Here is an 18,092-nt window from a genome sequence, read left to right as displayed (position 1 = left end):
ATGGTTAACTACAGAGTACAGTTAAAGAGTCACATTCCTCCTCTGACAGATAAGTTCCTAGAAGGATCTTGCCAGCTCTGAGGCAGGGAAGCACAATGACGAAGGCCCTGAAGTCAGATTCCATTCTTCATTTAACAAGTGTTTTGGGGGGCACCTGGGTGCCTCAGTCAGCTAAGCATCTGACTTTGGCCCAGATAATGATCTCACAGTTTGTGAGTTCAAGCCCCATCTCTGGCTCTGTGATGACAGCTCAGAGCCTGGAGCCTGCCTTGGATTCTGTGTCTCCCCCTCTCTCTGCCCCTCCCCAGCTGATGCTCTGTCTCTCTCTGTCTCTCAATAATAAATAAATGTTAAACACACACACACACACACACACACACACACAAGTATTTTGGAAGATCTATCTATGTCAAACACCATTCTAAGAACCAGCCATGGTGGAGAGCAGGGTAGCTCACAACACCTGAGTTTCTGGCTCGGCCACTTACCAGCTGAGTGACCTTAAACTATGGTTCAATATCTCTACGTCTCAGCTTCTTCGTTCGTGAAATCGGATTTTTGTTAAGTGTGTGCCCACATGGGGAATGAGATAACATCTGGACATTTCTTGGCCAATGCTGGCAAATCATGAGCACATGACATAAGTTAGCGACTAATTTCAAGAGACAAAAGGAACTGGGACATTCCAGGTGGAGATTTATGTTAAAACTCTGAGACAAGTGGATTGCAGGGCCTCCCCCATTAAATGACACCAAGAGTAAAAGCAGGTGCTTTTTTTTAATGTGAGTGCTTGTACACTGGCACAGACCTCCCTTCTCCTAACCTCCGTGCAATGGCTTTGAAGAGAAAATACATCCTTTTGCCCAGGAGCTGACCTACCCTTTCCTTTGCTTCTTGAGTAGCCATTAATGGCGAGTGTGGCTCCCATCCCTCAGAATCCCACTTATCGCTGGGATGGTTATAGTGGTCAAACACCTGAGCCTCTGCAACTGCATCACGAAATCCAGGTCCCTCCAAAACCAAGCTTTTAGTTTCAGCATTTATAGGCACGCCTACAAAGGGGCTAAGATGTAACAGGAAGCTTCTATACCTTTGACTTGTATAACTGTTTGTGTTTTAAATTCACAATACTTTTCAAGAGCTTAAACAAAGAAAAAAGCCCTCGTTGTATTGATTCAGCAATGGGTCTTCTTAGGCCTGGGCTAATGGAGCACTCAGAGGCTTTTTCATTAGATAAAGTCTGTCCCTTTTCTGCTTGAGAGTCTCATATCTATACAGAAGTCTTCCTTTGTGTATTCTAAATAGCTAGTAAGGTCATAAAGAATCAATGGGGCTTTCATAAACCTATGGGCTTCCTTTGTCTTGGCAGTAAGACCCTGTGAGATGATGGACTCGACTTTCACCTGAAGATTCTACTCACGAGTCTGGCCAAAGGCTTGAGGCACAGCCAACACCTGTCACACCCGTCAGTGGACCTGGGAAAGCCATGAGGGAGCCCTACCATGTCCTAGGGGTTCGGGCATCCTTGATGGCAATGAACACCTGTGGCTCCGTGCAAAATGAAGCCACAGGCTCAGGATAATANGCCGTCATCAAATCCCCAATGAAAGTTTCAGGTCAGGAGGTAAGCCTTCCGGGGAATGAGTACAGAATTCCAGAAGTTCTCTGCATCCTAACAAAGCAAAGATAACCACAAATCCGGAAAGTGCCCCAGGCACCATGGTTAACAAACCCAAATCTGCAAGGCTCTAGTGGCCCTCATTGTCTTTGAAGTTCCTCCTTTCCCTTCAGGTCATGTCTAAACTCCTCAACCTGGCTGTCGAAATCCTTCAGAAGTTGCCCCAAATCTAGGGAACTTATCGTGATGGCAAAAGTAAGGCCACAAGATTATAGCACCGGGAACAGGAGGCGCCAGGTCGGAGGCCTGGCTCCTGGAGTTCGCAGCCCTGCAGCCCTGAGTGCTGGGCAAGTCTCAGCAGCAGCCCTATGAAGTGGGTNGGGGGGGGCAAATGCAGTGACTTTTAGGATTTACAGGAGAGTCAAAGGCACACCCAGCCAGCCGAGAACAGGAGTTTGCTTCCCGAGCCCTTTGTTCCTTCTCTTAGGCCACGCCTGCCCCTTTCTGCCTCAGAACATCTAACTCACACTCTGTACAGGTCTTTATGTACGTAGCCTTTGCACTTCTGAAAGTTTCTGCTAACTAACGTCTTGAGCTTTCCTTACTCTGCTTAGATGTCGCGTGACTGTTTGCATCCATCCTCCATCCATGCTTTGCCCATTAGATGCCCTTCAAAGAGATGATGCAGGAGGATTTTCCTTCAGTGACATTCACCTTTTGTTCTCCCATGAGAATGTCCCTTAATTCTGTCCATTTCACTTTTTTTTCCCTTCTCCCTGACCATGAACCCAACCTCAACTTACAGAAGCCTGAAATTTTCATCAAATAATTCTCTATGGGCTAGACAGGCTAAGAAGCAGATGTGGTTTATCTATACAATGGAATACTGCTTGGCAATGAGAAAGAATGAAATCCGGCCATTGCAGCAATGTGGGTGGGACTGGAGGGTGTTATGCTGAGTGAAATAAGTCAGGCAGAGAAGGACAGATACCGTATATTTTCACTCATATGTCTTGAGAAACTGAACAGAGGACCATGGGGGTGGGGAAAGGGAAAAAAAAGTTACAGGGAGGGAGACAAACCACAAGAGACCCTTAAATACAAAGAACAAATTCAGGGTTGAGGCGGGGGTGGGGTGAGGGGAAAGTGGGTGATGGGCATGGAGGAGGGCACTTGTTGGGATGAGCACTAGGTGTTGTATAGAAACCAATTTGACAATAAATTATATTTTTAAAATTATATAACTTATAATATATAAAATTTATTGTCATATATTATTATCATGTTAATTATATACACATTTTATATACACATTATAATATATTATAAATCTTTCACATGTTTATATATATAATTTACATATACATGCACACGCAAAGGAGTAAAGTCAGAGTGCATACATAATCAATGAATAAGCTTTCAACATCACCCTGAACCCCCTAACTAGAAGCTTGATGCCCACACACGTGAGGAGGACCCTTGAAGGCTTAGTCAATAGAAAGGGAAAAGATGGGGAATGATTCCCTTTCCCCATTCTCCAAAATGAGCAAGCCAGAGGCTTGGAGGTACAGGGGAGAGATTTGGGAATGGATGAGGGGAAAGCACAAGAATGAGGGAAAAACAAGGCGGTTCGGGTGGTTAATCGTCCAATTCTTGATTTCAGCTCCAGTCATGATCTCACGGTTCGGGAGTTCGAGCACAGACAGCAAGGAGCCTGCTTTGGGTTTTCTCTCTCTCTTTCGGCCCCTCCCCCACTCATACATGCAAAATAAACAAACTCTCTCAAAATAAATAAACTTTAAAAAAATGAGGGAAACACACTCAGATGTTTTTCTTTTCTTCCTCCGAGACTACTCAGTCTGGCTCATTATACCCAGCTGGTTATCCAACACCCCCCAAATGTCCGTGCTTTCATTCAAGACAAGCTTGTTTCTTCTCTCCTACAGCAATTCAGTGTGAGGACTCAGTGGTCCCCTGTCCAAGGGGTCCTGCTGAAGCCTCTCCCCTCAGAGACACAGGTGAGGGAAAGCACCTCACCCCTGCCCCATCAGAGGGTCACAGAGCCCAGCCCGCAAGCTACTTGTACCATCAAGTCCTCTTCCCCCATGCCTTCATATCCTCATGGGGGTGAGGGACGTACCCAACTGACTCTTGACCACCTACTTTGCAGAGATTTTTCTGGGCGGTCCGTCTCATAGCACACTACGGTATGTGATAATCTGTTCCCTTAGGGTCTCCGCCAAAAGTTTCATGTTGACATCCTTCGATACAACCTTTACTATTCTGTAACTTCCCCCTGAGCAAAGTCCCGACCCTCTCACCTTTGTAACCCAGCCCCAGACAGAGTGCTCAAGAGTCTCTGCTTGCATGAGGGAACAAATGGGCTGACCGACGCTGGAGAAATGTGCACACCATGTTTCTCAAACACTAGGACATCAGTCTGGCTGGGGTAGAGTTTGTTGAGGAGAGGATCCAGAGCTCAGTTTAGAAGAAAGCTCAGACCTATTTGGAGCAGAGAAAACTATAAATGATAGACTGAGGAACAGGTTGAAAAAGCATGTGCACCAGGAACACACGGGTCCAGGTGGACACCTCGCTCTCTCCCTAAGGTTAACTGGGGACCAGAAGCAAATTACTGAACTCTCTGGTTCTCAGCACTCTTGTTGTTACATACATACCATCATTCCTAGCTGGTAACGTTTACATGAAGTTTCACAGAAACAATGGAGACAAAGTATCTGCTACGGGCTTATCACACAGGGAATAACTGACATAGGATCTTAATTATAATTTAAAAACCATATTTGAGTGCTTGCTGGTCTCATGAAATGACACACAGACTATGTCAAATGCTTTATAGGCATGATTTTGTATAATCCTTGTACAAAAGCCACAAGACAGGGGAAAGTCAGCCTGCTTTTAACACAAGGAATTGTACTTAAGTGTCTTGCTCAAAGTCACAAAGCTAAGTGAGAGACAGACAGGATTTGGACCCACATCTGTCTTTCTACAGAGCGTGCTGTTAGCCTGACATCCCTATGCATCTTTCATGAAGGGTCATCTCCCATTCTGAAACTCCAGGAAACAAACAAGAAAGAGTGCCAGATTTCAAGGAGCAAATCGTGCTAAAAGCAATTACAAATTCTCCTTTCTCGATTAAAAACAAATCACTGATGTCGGAACCAAAATATTTGTTGAAAATCTCTAAGGGAATGGGAAAATGTGACTATGAATGGACCTCACCCTGTGTATGGGGGCCCGTGGAGAGGATGAGAGGAAGGAGTGTGAATAATACTGGGAAGCCTGTGAAGGGCTTTGGGGAAAGCGGAGGCAGTAGGCTTCCAAAGGTTTGGGGAGAACTGGGTTATTCTCCCCCTCTCCACTACAGTGTTCTTCCCACCAAAAGCAGAATAAGAATGCTAAGGAGAGAAGGAAAAGGCAAAATACATGAGGATATTTTGGAAGGGCATCCCACCAAATTCACAAAGCCCAAATCCCAAAGAGAAAACCCCCACTGAGCTGGAAAAGCAAACAGAGAAAGTCTAGTAGGCTAACTCAACACATGTTTCATCTGACGCCAGGGCCAAAAGCCAGAGTGATATCAAACTCTAAAAGACTTCCAGAATATAGTACTAAAAAGGCAATTGCTGATACTTAGGAATACAGATGGCAAGCATCACGGCACCCAGTTCTAATTCATGAGGCCAGGATGGATGGCCAAACACAAGGGCTGGACACCTTTGAGGTGGTCTAGTGGAGTCAATGGGCGGAGTGATCAACACAAGCTCCTCCCGTGGCTTCAGCTTTAAATAGACCTTTCGCATGATTAGCTAAGAACAACAAAGATAATAATAACAATAACCACAACATTGACAGTGTCGTGCCTTGAGAGTGTGCATTATACATAACACTTTTCATACGTGAGTCAACTTAATCCTTATCACCATCCGACAGACTGGCTATTTTAATCACGAGTTTAGTAAAGACACAGAAAACAAGACATGGCGGTATTAATGACTTGCCTGAGGTCACACGGCTAGCAGTGGTAGCACCTGAATTCCTAAGTCCCTGCTTACAATCATTCTGCCATATTACACATGTTAGAGGGTCAGGAACCAAACCAGAGGCCAGGATGAAGATCGGAAGAGATGGCAGCATGAACCATAAGCAAAATGGGAAAAGATGTTGGGCTCTAGAAGTAGAGTGCATGGCTCCAGTCTTTGCTAACTAAAAGACCTTTTAGCAGGTTACTTCACAGTCCTGTTTCTTAGTTTGTTCATCCATAAAATGGGGATAATAATACCAACTACTTCCTAGAGTTGTTGTAAGGAATCTTTGAGTTAACAGCACACAAAACGCTTAGAAGTGCTATTTCAGCTACTGTGGTTATTAAGATGGGTGGGCCAAGCTGTGTGTTTGAGACCCCCTTCCTGAGTGCCAGGACCAGATGGCTCACAGGAGCTTCAAGGAGTGACAGTGAATTAGAAGAAGTTACTGTTGGTTTACCTACAGTAAGCCTTGGCAAATGCATGGATTTCCCTCTCCTAATGGGGTTTCAAACCAGAAATGCTGACACACAGCAATCAAAGATTTTGAGGTCTCTTAGCACATTCTGGTAGCAAGAGGGAGAACTGTGATCTTCCCAAAGTTACAGGTGGTAGATTCACAGAAGGTCAAAGAATGTACCTACAGAAAGCCATCAACGGGTCCATGTGGTCATCATCTACTGGCCAAGCCAGGGCTTGAAACTTGCTATTGGTTTTCTTATTAGTTTGGAAGAAGACAACAATAAAAAAAAAAACAAAAACCCACCATACTTGTCCAGTAGGCAGGTGACTCCAAACTTAGAAGACAAAGCAAATACATGGGATGATTGACAGATAAATGTTCAAAATGGCATACCTTGTCAAGATGGGAAGGAGAGACAAACTTACATGCTAAGGGATTGATGTAAAGTCCTGCCCACATATTTTAAAAATTTAGGCTGAGGTCTAAATGAGAGGACTTTGCAATTTTCATCGAGGAAGAAGAACAAGAAGAAGAAGGAGAAAAGGCAAGGGGGAAGAAAAGGAAGCAAAGGAAGGAGAGAGGAGGAGGAGGAGAAAGAGAAGGGGTATTGGAGTTGAAGTGCATGCTCCATGCAAGTCAACCATAAGAAAGAGAAGCTCCGAAATTAAACAAATCCTGCTGATACTTATCAAACACGCAAGCCCTTAACAAGGAGCCAGAGACAGACCTGAGCTCTGGAGCAGACAGGTCAGGACTGAAGTGCCGTGTTCTCGTCCAGGGAGTGCTTACACAGAGGAAACTAGCATCAGACTCAGCCGCATTTAGGAGAGGGGACACTATCTCAGAATCATGTCACAGCTGGAGCCGTTGATGGAATGAGAGGTGTTTTCCTTGGGGAACTGAATGCAAAAGGGACCAGGCCAGCTATCTTCAATATTTTGAAAGGGCTGTCATGAAGACAGGGATTCAACATAGTGCTCTGTGGCTCCTGATGCCAAGTTAGGATCAAAAAATAGAAGTGACAGGGTGGGAGATTTCAACTCCAAATCGAAGAATGAAGACACTGAGCTGGTAAAAGGGGTAGATGATGGGCTTCTTAGTGGCAGCGAAATATTTAGAGATGTTTTGTGATCATAGAGAGTTACACCTCTCTGGTTGCTTTCAAATCTGACATTCCACCATCCTTTGACATGGTGACAAGGACTCTTCCCAATAGGTAGCAACAATAACTACTGAAATTTGTAAACTTCTTTGCAGTTTACAGGTGTCTTTCCTCTACATTATCTAAAAGAACACTCTACATACTTGGACCATTGCAAAGAAGAATCTTTTCATTAATTGACTTATTTCCTCATTCAACAGATTGCTTTTGCATGCCTGCCATGTTCCAGTCACACTTCTAGCTGCAGTGGATACAGTTGTCTAAAAATAAAGCAATCCCTCTCTCACGGGGGTTATGATACAATGGCTGGGGATAAGCAATAAATATATATGTCAGGTTCTGTTAATCTCTGTAAATAAAACCCAAGCCATGAAAAGACATAGAGGAAACTCAAATGTGTATTACTAAGTAAAAGAAGCCAATCTGAAAGGCTACATACTCTAGGATTCAAAATAGATGACATTCTGGAAAAGGCAAAACTATGGAGACAGTGAAAAAAGATCAGGGGTTGCCAGGGCTTGGGGGTGGGGACAGATGAATAGGCAGAGCACTTAGGAGTTTCACGCCAGTGAAACTCTTCCAGACGCTATGAGGATGGTGGGTACACATCTGTATACATTTGTGAAAACCCACAGGATGTAGATTATGAAGAATGAACCCTAAAGTATACTTGGACTTTGAGGGATAAAGATGCATTAATTAGTATGGGTTCATCAATTATAATAACTATTCTGCTCTGGGGTGGTAGGGTGTTGTTAATGCGGAGGCTGTGTGTAGATGGGAGATCTTTGTGTCTGCCTTTTAATTTTGCCCTGAATCTGAAACTGCTATGAAATGATAGCTAGATGATGGATGGATGGATGGATGGATGGATGGATGGATGGATGGACAAATGATAGATAGATCAATAGAGCAGGAAAAGGAGACTGACCATGACAGAGAAAGTTCTTTCAGGTGGGTGTTCATTGGGTCTCCCTCACACAGGGACTTTTGAACAGAGATACAAATAACGTCAGGGATAATGCAAGGGCAGTGCATGCCAGGCAGAGGGAGCAGTGCCTGTGTGCCCTGCACAATGGCTAGGGCAGCATGTGCTGGAGTGATGAGAGCAGGAAAGAATCTGAGTGATGAGCTTCAGGGAGTCAGGGTGCTCGTCAACCTCGAGAACCACTGTAAGAACTTTGGAGTTTGCTCTGAATGTGATGAGAAGCGACTGGAGGGTTTTGAGCTCAGGAGTCTGTCAATCTAATATATATTTTGAAACTATCACCCATAGAATAGGCCACCAAGGAACACAGCTGGAAGCAGGAGAAGAGTTAGGAGACCAGTGCAGTAGAAGAGGCAAGAGATGAACAGCCGGTGCTAACAATGGAGGTCAGAGAAGTGTCACATTCTTCCTGTATTTTAAAGGTGGAACCACCAGAATTTGTTAATGGATCCAGTGTGAAGAGAAGAGACATCAAAGATGAGTCTAGATTTCCTAACTGATCACTTGGAATTCAAGAAGGGAATGGTGATTTACTAAGAAAGGGAGACTAAGGCAGGCACATCCTCGGTCTTGGGAGAGACCAGGAGTTCAGTGTTGATCTTCGAGATCAACTGGGCAGGTAGTTGGATATAAAAGTCTGGGGCCCAGAGGGGAGATCTAGATTTGAGACAACACTTTGGAGTCCTTGGTATATGGATGACATTGTAAAAATGTGCAACTCTTTGGAAACAGGGGAAAGAAGAAAAGCAAAGACAGCTTTGCTGGGGCCCTCCAACAATTTAGGATCTAGAAGGCGAGATGAGGAGGACTTACTGAGCAAGAGTGGAAGCAGCCGGCGAGGTGGAGGAGGACCCAAGGAGAGGGAGGCTCTTGCAGCCAAGTGCAGAGTGATTCCACAAGGAGAGGACAATCAGTTGTGCCACGTAAGGCACAGGTGGGCGGGTGAGGCCACTTGAGGACGGAGGCTGAGGGTGAGGCTAAGAATGCTGAATTGATGACTAGATTTAGCAACAGACAGGCCACTGGTGATCTTGATAGAAGCTGGGTTTAGTCCAGTCCTGTGGCCACGGCCTGCTTGGGATGCGTTGAGAGGGAGTGGGAAGAGAGGAAATGCTGACAAGTCCAGACAATTCTTTTGAGAATTTTTCTAGAACTGCAGGAAAGTGGGATAGTTGCAGGCGAGTGTCCAGAGTCAAGGACAAACTCCAGTGTCTTTTAATACTATTTTCCAAAGACAACACTTGTGGAAAAGAAATGTTAATTTCTGAAGGCTAGAAAAAAATCTATTGATTGATCCATGCTGACTATTTAATTATGTAAGGGTCTAGAGTAATGAGACACTTCCTTGGATGTGACACACTGGACTGCCCATGGTGACAGAGACCAAAGAGGCCATGTTAAAAGTGTCCCATGCTGAGGTCGGCTCAACACCAATTATCTACAATATTCCCAGAGAGGAAGGTAGGAACCTACTTTTTTTTTAATGGAGCAAATATATAGGACAAGGAAAAACTCAAAATTAAAATTCTGGAAACCTTATCAAGTCATTGTTGAAAGAGAAACATTCTCCCTGGCAATCTCCAGTGCTAAATTAGACAAAGGTTGGTATCCCTGAATTTACAAACTTCCTTTAAATTTACATCCATTAACTCATTTAAGCCACACAACAGTCCACGATGTAAGCACGTACTGCCCCTTGCGTACTGCTGTGTAACAAACATCTCCAAATGTAGGGAAATGACAACAACTATTTTATTAGGCAAACAACATCTATGGGTCAGGACATACATGGGGCACCATGTGGGAAGGCTCTTCTCTGCCCCATGATGTCTGGGGTTTCCCTTGGGAAGATTCAAACAGCTAGGGGCAAAAGGCTGGGGGGCTGCCTGCTATTATCTGCAGGCTCATTTACTCACATGTCTGCCTCCTGGGCTGAGATGGCTTGAAGGCTGTTAACCAGAGGCCTCTCCACAATGTCCTCGTCATGATCATGGTAGTTGCCTCCTCATCTGCAATGTAGAGCCCCGAGAATAAATGTCACAGCAAATGAGACAGAAGCTATGTGGCCTTTTATGACCCGACTGTGGTAGGGTCCCCTCCCTAAGGAAAGAAAAAAAAAAACTTCAAGGCAACCTTGCTCTTTGCCTACTTGACAACATCTTTCACGACCTTGTAACATGAGACCATTTAATCAGACTACGTGTTTGTGCATTACCATATATGGGAGACAAAGAAGTAAAAAATATATTTAAAAATCTATGCCACATGGTGTTCAGGGCTCAGTTCCTTGGGGATGAACCCAACTGAGAAGTGCCGGCAGGAATAAAGTTGCTTCCTGGAAAGAAAAGCCTCGAAGTCACCACTCTGTGCAAGAATCCTGCTACACGACCTCAGAAGTCACAGGGTCACTTCTATGGTGCTGTGCTGAGCAAGCAGTCAGTCACAAGGCCACCCAAACCCAAGGAAATGGGACACAGACTCTCAAGGACTTGCAGCCATTTTTCCAAAGCACCACATCTGTTTTGCACAGGGAGGAAAATTAGCACAGGTGGTTATATCACTCACCCAAGGTCACGGAGCTGGTGGTGGAAGTTTAGCTTGGCTTTTTCACAGCGTGACGCCCCTCTATACAGTACAACCCCTCTGCCTCCCCAACACCTATGCCAACTAGATGGCTTCGTTGTCTCTATAGCACCAGTCACCCCGGACAGGACCCAGGAACGCGGAGCCTTGGTCTCGCTCAAGCTCATGTTCTTATCCCCCAGAACGACACCCAACACACAATGGCTGCTCCGAAAAATTGCCCCATGGCAACAAAATTCTGTTTATTTGGCCACTACCAGATATTTCAAGAAACTCTAACATCCTCAGGAGGTCAGACTTTTAAAATTAAGCTCTGCTCAACTAAAGCCTTAAACATGGACATTGTAAACCCTTCAAACACCCTTGACTCTCTTTAGAGATTCTTGGGTTTATCTCAAGGAGGCAGTAGGTGGTTTTTGCGCTTACAACATTGTTTGAGAGACTGCATATTTAGGGATGTACATTTTAGTGATATAGGAGAATAAAAACCACACACACACATACAAATAAACCCACTTTTCCTAAATCCACTTCTGTTCTGTCTCTCGCTGCACAGCTCATTTGCTGAGACCTTCCCATCTCTCATCCCTCCTCTGCTTCCAACATGAACCCCTCTCCCCTACTCAGGCCCTTGGCCCTAGACACCCCCAACTCCTCGGATCCACCCCACACACACTATGCTATCATGTCTCCCTGCACCTCTGTCACTTTTATGGAAATGTGTTTCTGTCCACTCTTATTTCCTGGCTCAAAATAAGCATAGCCTCCTAGAGTGGGCTGAGTGGTACCCCTCCCCCACCAGCAAATGTCCATTCTTAACCCCAGAACTTGTGAATGTTACCTTATACAGTAGAATATTTGCAGATGCAATAAAATTAGGGATTTGGAGATGAAGAGGCTCTCCTGGATTACCTGTGCGGACCTACGAAGCCATGACAAGTAACCTTATTATAAGCGAGAAGCAAAGAGAAAGGAGGCAAAGGGAGGAGGGGAGGCCATGTGACCAGAGAGGCAGAGATTGGAGTGATGCAGCCACAGGCAGAAACAAAAAAAAAAACAAAAACAAACACCACCTACCAGCAGCCAAACCGGGAGAGGCAAGAAGAATCCACCCCTCCAGCCTCCAGAAGGAGCTCCACGCTGAGGATACATCTATTTCAGCTCCGTGCAACTGATTTCCAACTTCTGGTCCCCACAACTGTGAGAGAGTAAGTTTCTGTTGTTTTAAGCCATCAAGTTTGTGCTCATTTGTTACAACCAGCAAAGGAAACAAACAAGAAAACCTGCCCTGACCCTACCCCACCCACCCCTGCCTTTCCGCCAAGCCTCAGGCAGGTGGTCCCAGCTGCAATCCCTTCTTCCTTCCTGCAGAACTCTCCCACCAGGGGATGCCAATTCCCTGCCCCCAGGGCACAGTAAGTAACATCAGTGTGTGCCGTGGCTGGGCGTATGCGGTACAAACCCGAAGAGCACTTGTCCCCGCAAAGCCAAATCAGGAACCGCAACAAAAAGATGAGCAAAGAATGTGAAAAGTACTTACTAAAGGGGATGTACGGATGGCCAGGAGGCATAGGAAAAGGTGTTCAAACTCATTAGTAAGCAGAAAAAAATCAAATGAGATGAGACTTCAGTAAAGCTGGGAAACACCAAGAGTTGGTGGGTCTCGGTGGCGTTGGGGAATGACCACACCCCACAAGGGGCAGCGAAATGCTGCCTATCAGATACACATGCAACCCTATGACCCAGCCCTCCCTCTCCTGGATGTGTTTCCCCAGAGGATTCCTCCCACCGGTTCAGCAGGGGACATGGCTTGCTCTGATTATCACAGCAGATGGCAGACAATGGAAGCACCCGTGTGGCGGTCATCGGAGGAGGAAGTGGATGTACACAGTGGACACTGACCCCAGCACAGCCAGCAGCAGTGAGCAGCTGTGGTGCGCGAGCACACGCACACACACACACACACACACACATACACAACAATGCACTAGACCTTAAAACCCAAGGCTGAATCCAACAAGTAAGACACAGAATAAGATCTCTGAAATAGCACCGTTTATGTAAATTAAACTGTGCGCACACAAAGCGCTATATATCATACCAGAACACCTACAGACAGAAAGATAAATGTCACATACATGACAATGTTGCCTGTGAGGAAAGGAGGATGGGCATTAAAGGGGAAAAATAAATAAGAAGGTAAATAGATGCAAACATAAACGAGCCGGGTTTTGCAGGGACCAGCGGTGTGAGGATGGCCGCGTGCAATTAACTGAGTTTAATTAACTCCGCCAGCTGTATCTGAGGATCAGGTTAAAGGAATAAAATAGCACCTGCTCTTTGGAGATTTGGGGGGAGAACAGGCTACAAATTTTTGCCTCCTCCTATCAGTGCAGCAGAAATGATGCTTTTGGGACTTCAGGGGCTGGGCCCTGGACGGGATTTCCCCTCCCAGAATACTCCCCTCCGAACCCAGCAAGCAGGCGCTGAGATTGAAAGCACAGGCACCTGGAGAAGCAGGGTGGGGATGCGGGACTGATGGTCCCGGCTGAGCCCCACCTTCAAGGGCACCAGACATGAGCAAGAAGCCATGATGGAAGAGAACCCCCTCCCCCACCCGACCACAGCCCCACCAGTCCCCAACTGCTGGAGTGACCTCCAGAAAGTCTTCCCAACTCAGACCCCACACGTGGTGGAGTGAAGACGTGCATCTCCCCGTGTCCTGTTCCCATTCTTGACCCATAAAATCTGTGAGCATAAAAAGATGGTTACACTAAGATTAGGGTAACTGGAGACTCAGCTTTCCACAACCAAAACATGCCTTCTCTAAAGGCCAACTACTACTCGGCTCCCACTCTTTTCCCAGTGAAATGGGTGCCTAGGTCAGCTAAATATTCTGGGGTTGTTTCAAAAGAACGGGAATATCTAGATTTTTCTTCTGATTTTTCAATTTTACTTTTTCAAACGTTTTTCTTAAAATACAGCGGAGGCAAACAAATCCCTTCTGCACTTCCCAGTTGGCCCCAAGCACCCATTTGCAAACTTCTGTCTGTCGTTTTCCAAAGGTCTGTGAGCTCATGTGTTTATCTCTTTGTCCCTCACACTTTCACAGCATAAAGATGAGACCCCGAACCAGGGACTCCATCTCCCAGCACTGGCTTCGGCCAGCAGATGTGGATGCCTCGCTGCCCAGCCAGGGTCTCACTGCACTTCCATTACCTGCCAAATGGGGGCACCAATGACTCCCTTAGCTGCTCCGTGGGACACCATGAGGCTGGATTCAAAGAAGTGTGTGTATAAAGATCGATTTGTGAAGAATGAGATGGTCAGTACAAGTAAGGGGCTACATGGTGGCCCCCCCAAAAGATATGTCCATGTCCTAATCCCTAGAATGAGCAAATGTGACCTTACTCATAAAGGATCTTTGTAGAGGTGATCTGTTGACAATTGTCCTTACAAAAGACACAGAGAGGGAGACAGACACACACAGAGGAAAAGACTGCGTGAGGATAAAGGCAGAAATTAAAGTGATGCAGCCACAAGCCAAGGAATGACAGGAGCCACCCGAAGTTGGAAGAGACCAGGAATGAAATCTTCCCCTGGAGCCCCTAGAGATTCCCTCTTTTCACCCCAATAATCCCTACAGCTGTGCTCTTCACCCCCTTCTCTGTGCCGCCTTCTCCCCAGTGCATGCACTGCATAGCATAGAACCTGGGGCCCCAGACAAGGCCACCAGACGACATGTGTTTAAGTTCCAGGACCAGGACTTACTAGTTGTGTGATCTGATCTTTCTGGGCCTCCACCCCCTTATCTCTACAATCTGAATTGTTATAAATCTTAAATGAGGTGATTCTTGTTAAGTATCAAACATGGTGCCTGGAACGTAGTAAGCAACTAAAATTCCATGCCACTCTTGTTATTATTTTGCAGAGAAGTCTAAACTACAATTAAGGCATCTTTATTTTGCTCTCCAGACACCCACAGAGAACTGATGAAGACAATCCATGATGAGATGTGTGAATCACAAAATCCCAGGCTTGGGAAGAACCTCAGAAATAATTTGATCCATCTCATTTTACCAACCACAATAGGACTATATCGTTATGACTGGGGGTGGAAGTCAGAGGGCTCTGTCTGTGTGACTGAAGGATCCAGAAAAAAACAAAAACACACTGCAAACCCCATCTTCACAACTCCCTCGAGGAACGGACGTGTGGCAAGGACTCACAGCCCCAATTTCTAGATGAGGGAACTGAGCCACAGGGTTGTGTGACCGACCCAGTGACACAGCCAACAGAGAGGGTCAGCTCCTAGATAACCTCCCCCATGCTGTCAGCAGACAACCTCAAGACCAGGAAGTTGTTTGGGTCACAAAAACTGTTCCTGTGGGAAATGAATGTGAAGGGGTAACGTGAGCTTACGGGAAATGGAGCAAAGGAGGTCACGTTCAGGTTTTGTTGCTGTTCTTATGAAACCCTGGGCCATGGTGAACACTTGTTTTCCTTCATTCCAGAAAAGTCTTATGATGAGAGCAGGCAGTGAAGCATCAAGGAAGGCAGCATGGCCTCATGGGATGTGGGGATGGTTTGAAATCCAAAGGCCCAATGCTGAGAGCCCAGCCCTGCCTGGCATTAGATGGCAAGACTCTTGATGACAGAGATGACAGATCCTATGCCCTAAGGGCTCCATCCTCAGCTCTAGGACAGGGCAGTGGTAATGCCTCCCTTGTGGCATCTTCGATCAGGATCTTAGAGATGTGTGTGGAATGCTTGACTTATGCTAGGCCCTCTATAACTCTACTGCTATATGGCTGGGGCTGTTGGGGCAACTACAGATATAAGCTCCCCAGGAGGAGGTGAAAGGTGTTTGAAAAGACCTGCTCAAGTGTTAGAGAGGTGGTGCCTACAAGAAATAATAAATCTTCATTGAACGCCTGCTCTGCGCCAAGCACAGGCCAGCACCCTACAGTCATACTCTCTTCCCTGTGTCCCCCACCCCGGGCACAGGGCCCAGAAATCATTCAACGAAGTTTGGTGACTTATGTTACGAATTCAGTGGATGAATGAGGGAATGAATGGATGGATGAATGAACAAGCAATGGCATTTAACTCTCACCGCCAAATAAATATTATGATTTTTTTCCACCTTCTAAATGAAATGAACAGAAGCCTTGAGCAGGGAAGTCACTTCTCCAAAGTCTTATGGTTAATAAGCAGAGGAATCAGGCAATGGGGTAAGGCCTCTTTTGCAAAGTGATTTCAACAGAAACCCAGAAGAGGAGGCTGCAGCGGAGGAAAGAGCACAGGGAAGAGAAGTCCAAGTAGAGGAAACATCCATGCAAAGGCCATAAAATGGGGCAAGAACTGCATGTTGGAGAAGCAGAGAATCCCGGTGTGGTCTGAGCACATGAATCTCGGCCTAAGATGAACTCAGGGAGCAAGGTAGGGGGTTCAGAGCAAATAGGAGATTGTATTCTTCAGTCAAGGTTTTGCATTTTATTCTGGGCACCAGGGTAAGATGTTAAAGCCTTTTCAGCAGAGGAAGGATATGATTCCAATCTCATCTTGGTGCAGTTTAGAGAATGGCCAGGAAGAGGGGACAGAAAGAGAGGACAGGAATAGAATCCAGGAAGCTTTTGCAGCAGAAGCCCAGAGAAGAGCCGAAGTGCTGGTGTCATGTTGAGGTGGATGAAAATGAACAGTCTAGAGAAGTCTTTGGTTAGTAGGCCCAGTAGACCATAGGTTGGCAGAGAGGATTAAGGAAAACTCAAAACAGTCTTCTGCCTGGAGCCATTTCCTAAGACTTCAAAGGCTAGATGAAAATCAGGTGGGGGAAGACCAAGCATGTAGATGGAGCACTGTGAGGCTGAACAACCATGAGACATCCAAGTGCAGATATCAGGCGGATACGCGAGGGCTGGGTAGAGACCTGCCTTCGAAAGTCCTTCCTTTATACATTGTGGGATTGTATAAAGTCACACTGGCTTGGAGTGGAGAGTGGGAAAGTTAAATATAGCGTGAGAAATGCACCAAGCCCTGAGGAATATTTAGAGCCTGAGAGGAGGAGGAGGCGGAGGAAAAAGAAAAGAAAATGTGATTAACAACCAAGGATGAAAACCAGGAGGATTGGGGATGCTTCAGGAGACAAAAATGGGCATTGACTCAAAGTAAACAGAAGTCTAAAATTAGGGCAGATCCACTGCTTTAACTGCCTTGTGTTCATATGGGAATCTGCAGGCCACATAAGGGAAGTGGCTTGCCCAAGATCACACAAACCAGATAACCTCAGAAGAACTTTCTAATAATGAGAACGATTACCCAGTGGTGACATAGTCTCTCTTCTCATGTAGCGGACTCTCTGCTGTGGACAGATGTGAAGGGAAGCTAGATGTCAAGGGCAGCTGTGTATAGTGGGGACGGAGGTGGGGAGGGAGGTAGAGGAGACTTCTCTCAGCTCTAAGGGCTCAGGTAGAGCCAGGAAAAAACTTTGTATCTCAGGATTCCACGGGCCTCTTTCATTGGCACATGAATGAAAGATTCACATTAATGTGAATCAAGATCCACAAATGCGAATAAGTGACCACATGGGTGAACAATGGAATAGTTGGACAAAAAGCACATTTACAAAAAGCACCTTATAACAGGAGTTTCTTGCTGATGCTCTGTAACGATGCCAGGAAAGCAATCACACGTATTCACAGGTCTCCATCCGGTCCCCCACTCTGTGGGGGAAGCCTCTGTGTCTGTACCACTACTCAAAAGTATCAAGAGCTTGAAGACGGAGGATTCTGCATCTCCGGTGCTGTGTGAACCCACGATGCAAATGCCAGATGCCAGCCCACCTGGGGTCAGAGGTCGATCCCCTCCCCCCAGGATTCCTGGGCCAGGGTCTCCATGCAGGCACCTGTGGGACAGAGCACAAAGCCCTTTGTCAACTCGATCTTCATAACTTCCCTATGAGGCAGCGAGGTGAGGCAATCTGCCCCCAACGCTCAAAGGGAAGCAGAGAAAGATAAGGCCATTGAGAGAACACTCAGTGGTAAAACAAATAAACCAAAAAAAAAAAAAAAAACCCAGAACATTGGAAGGAAGGGCTAAGTACCTGTCTCCCTTTTCTTCTCTCTGTCACCAGCTCGGCTTTCCTACTGCCTTTCCCTTTTTCTCATTCCCTTCCTCCTCCTTCCTTCCCTCTCTTCTCTTACTCCTACCTGCCCCATGTCATCTGGTCACAG

The 18,092-nt window shown here is 46.0% G+C and overlaps 1 long non-coding RNA gene across 7 annotated transcripts in view; it reads right to left on the bottom strand.

Annotated features, from left to right (window-relative positions):
• The window catches only part of LOC144231622 (uncharacterized), a 438,506-nt gene that overhangs the window by 326,337 nt on the left and 94,077 nt on the right, over positions 1-18,092 (bottom strand). For all 7 annotated transcript variants that reach the window (XR_013335125.1, XR_013335130.1, XR_013335116.1 and 4 more), the window contains exons 3-5: positions 17,495-17,764; positions 11,938-12,058; positions 10,194-10,286 (exon numbers count right to left, since the gene is read on the bottom strand). This is a non-coding gene — a long non-coding RNA (uncharacterized LOC144231622). The remainder of the gene's footprint in view (positions 1-10,193; positions 10,287-11,937; positions 12,059-17,494; positions 17,765-18,092) is intronic.

This window comes from Crocuta crocuta, unplaced genomic scaffold (assembly GCF_008692635.1).
Source record: "Crocuta crocuta isolate KB4526 unplaced genomic scaffold, BGI_CrCroc_1.0 scaffold260, whole genome shotgun sequence".
NCBI classification, from domain to species: Eukaryota; Metazoa; Chordata; class Mammalia; order Carnivora; family Hyaenidae; genus Crocuta; species Crocuta crocuta.
This window is presented reverse-complemented; position numbering and strand designations above follow the sequence as displayed.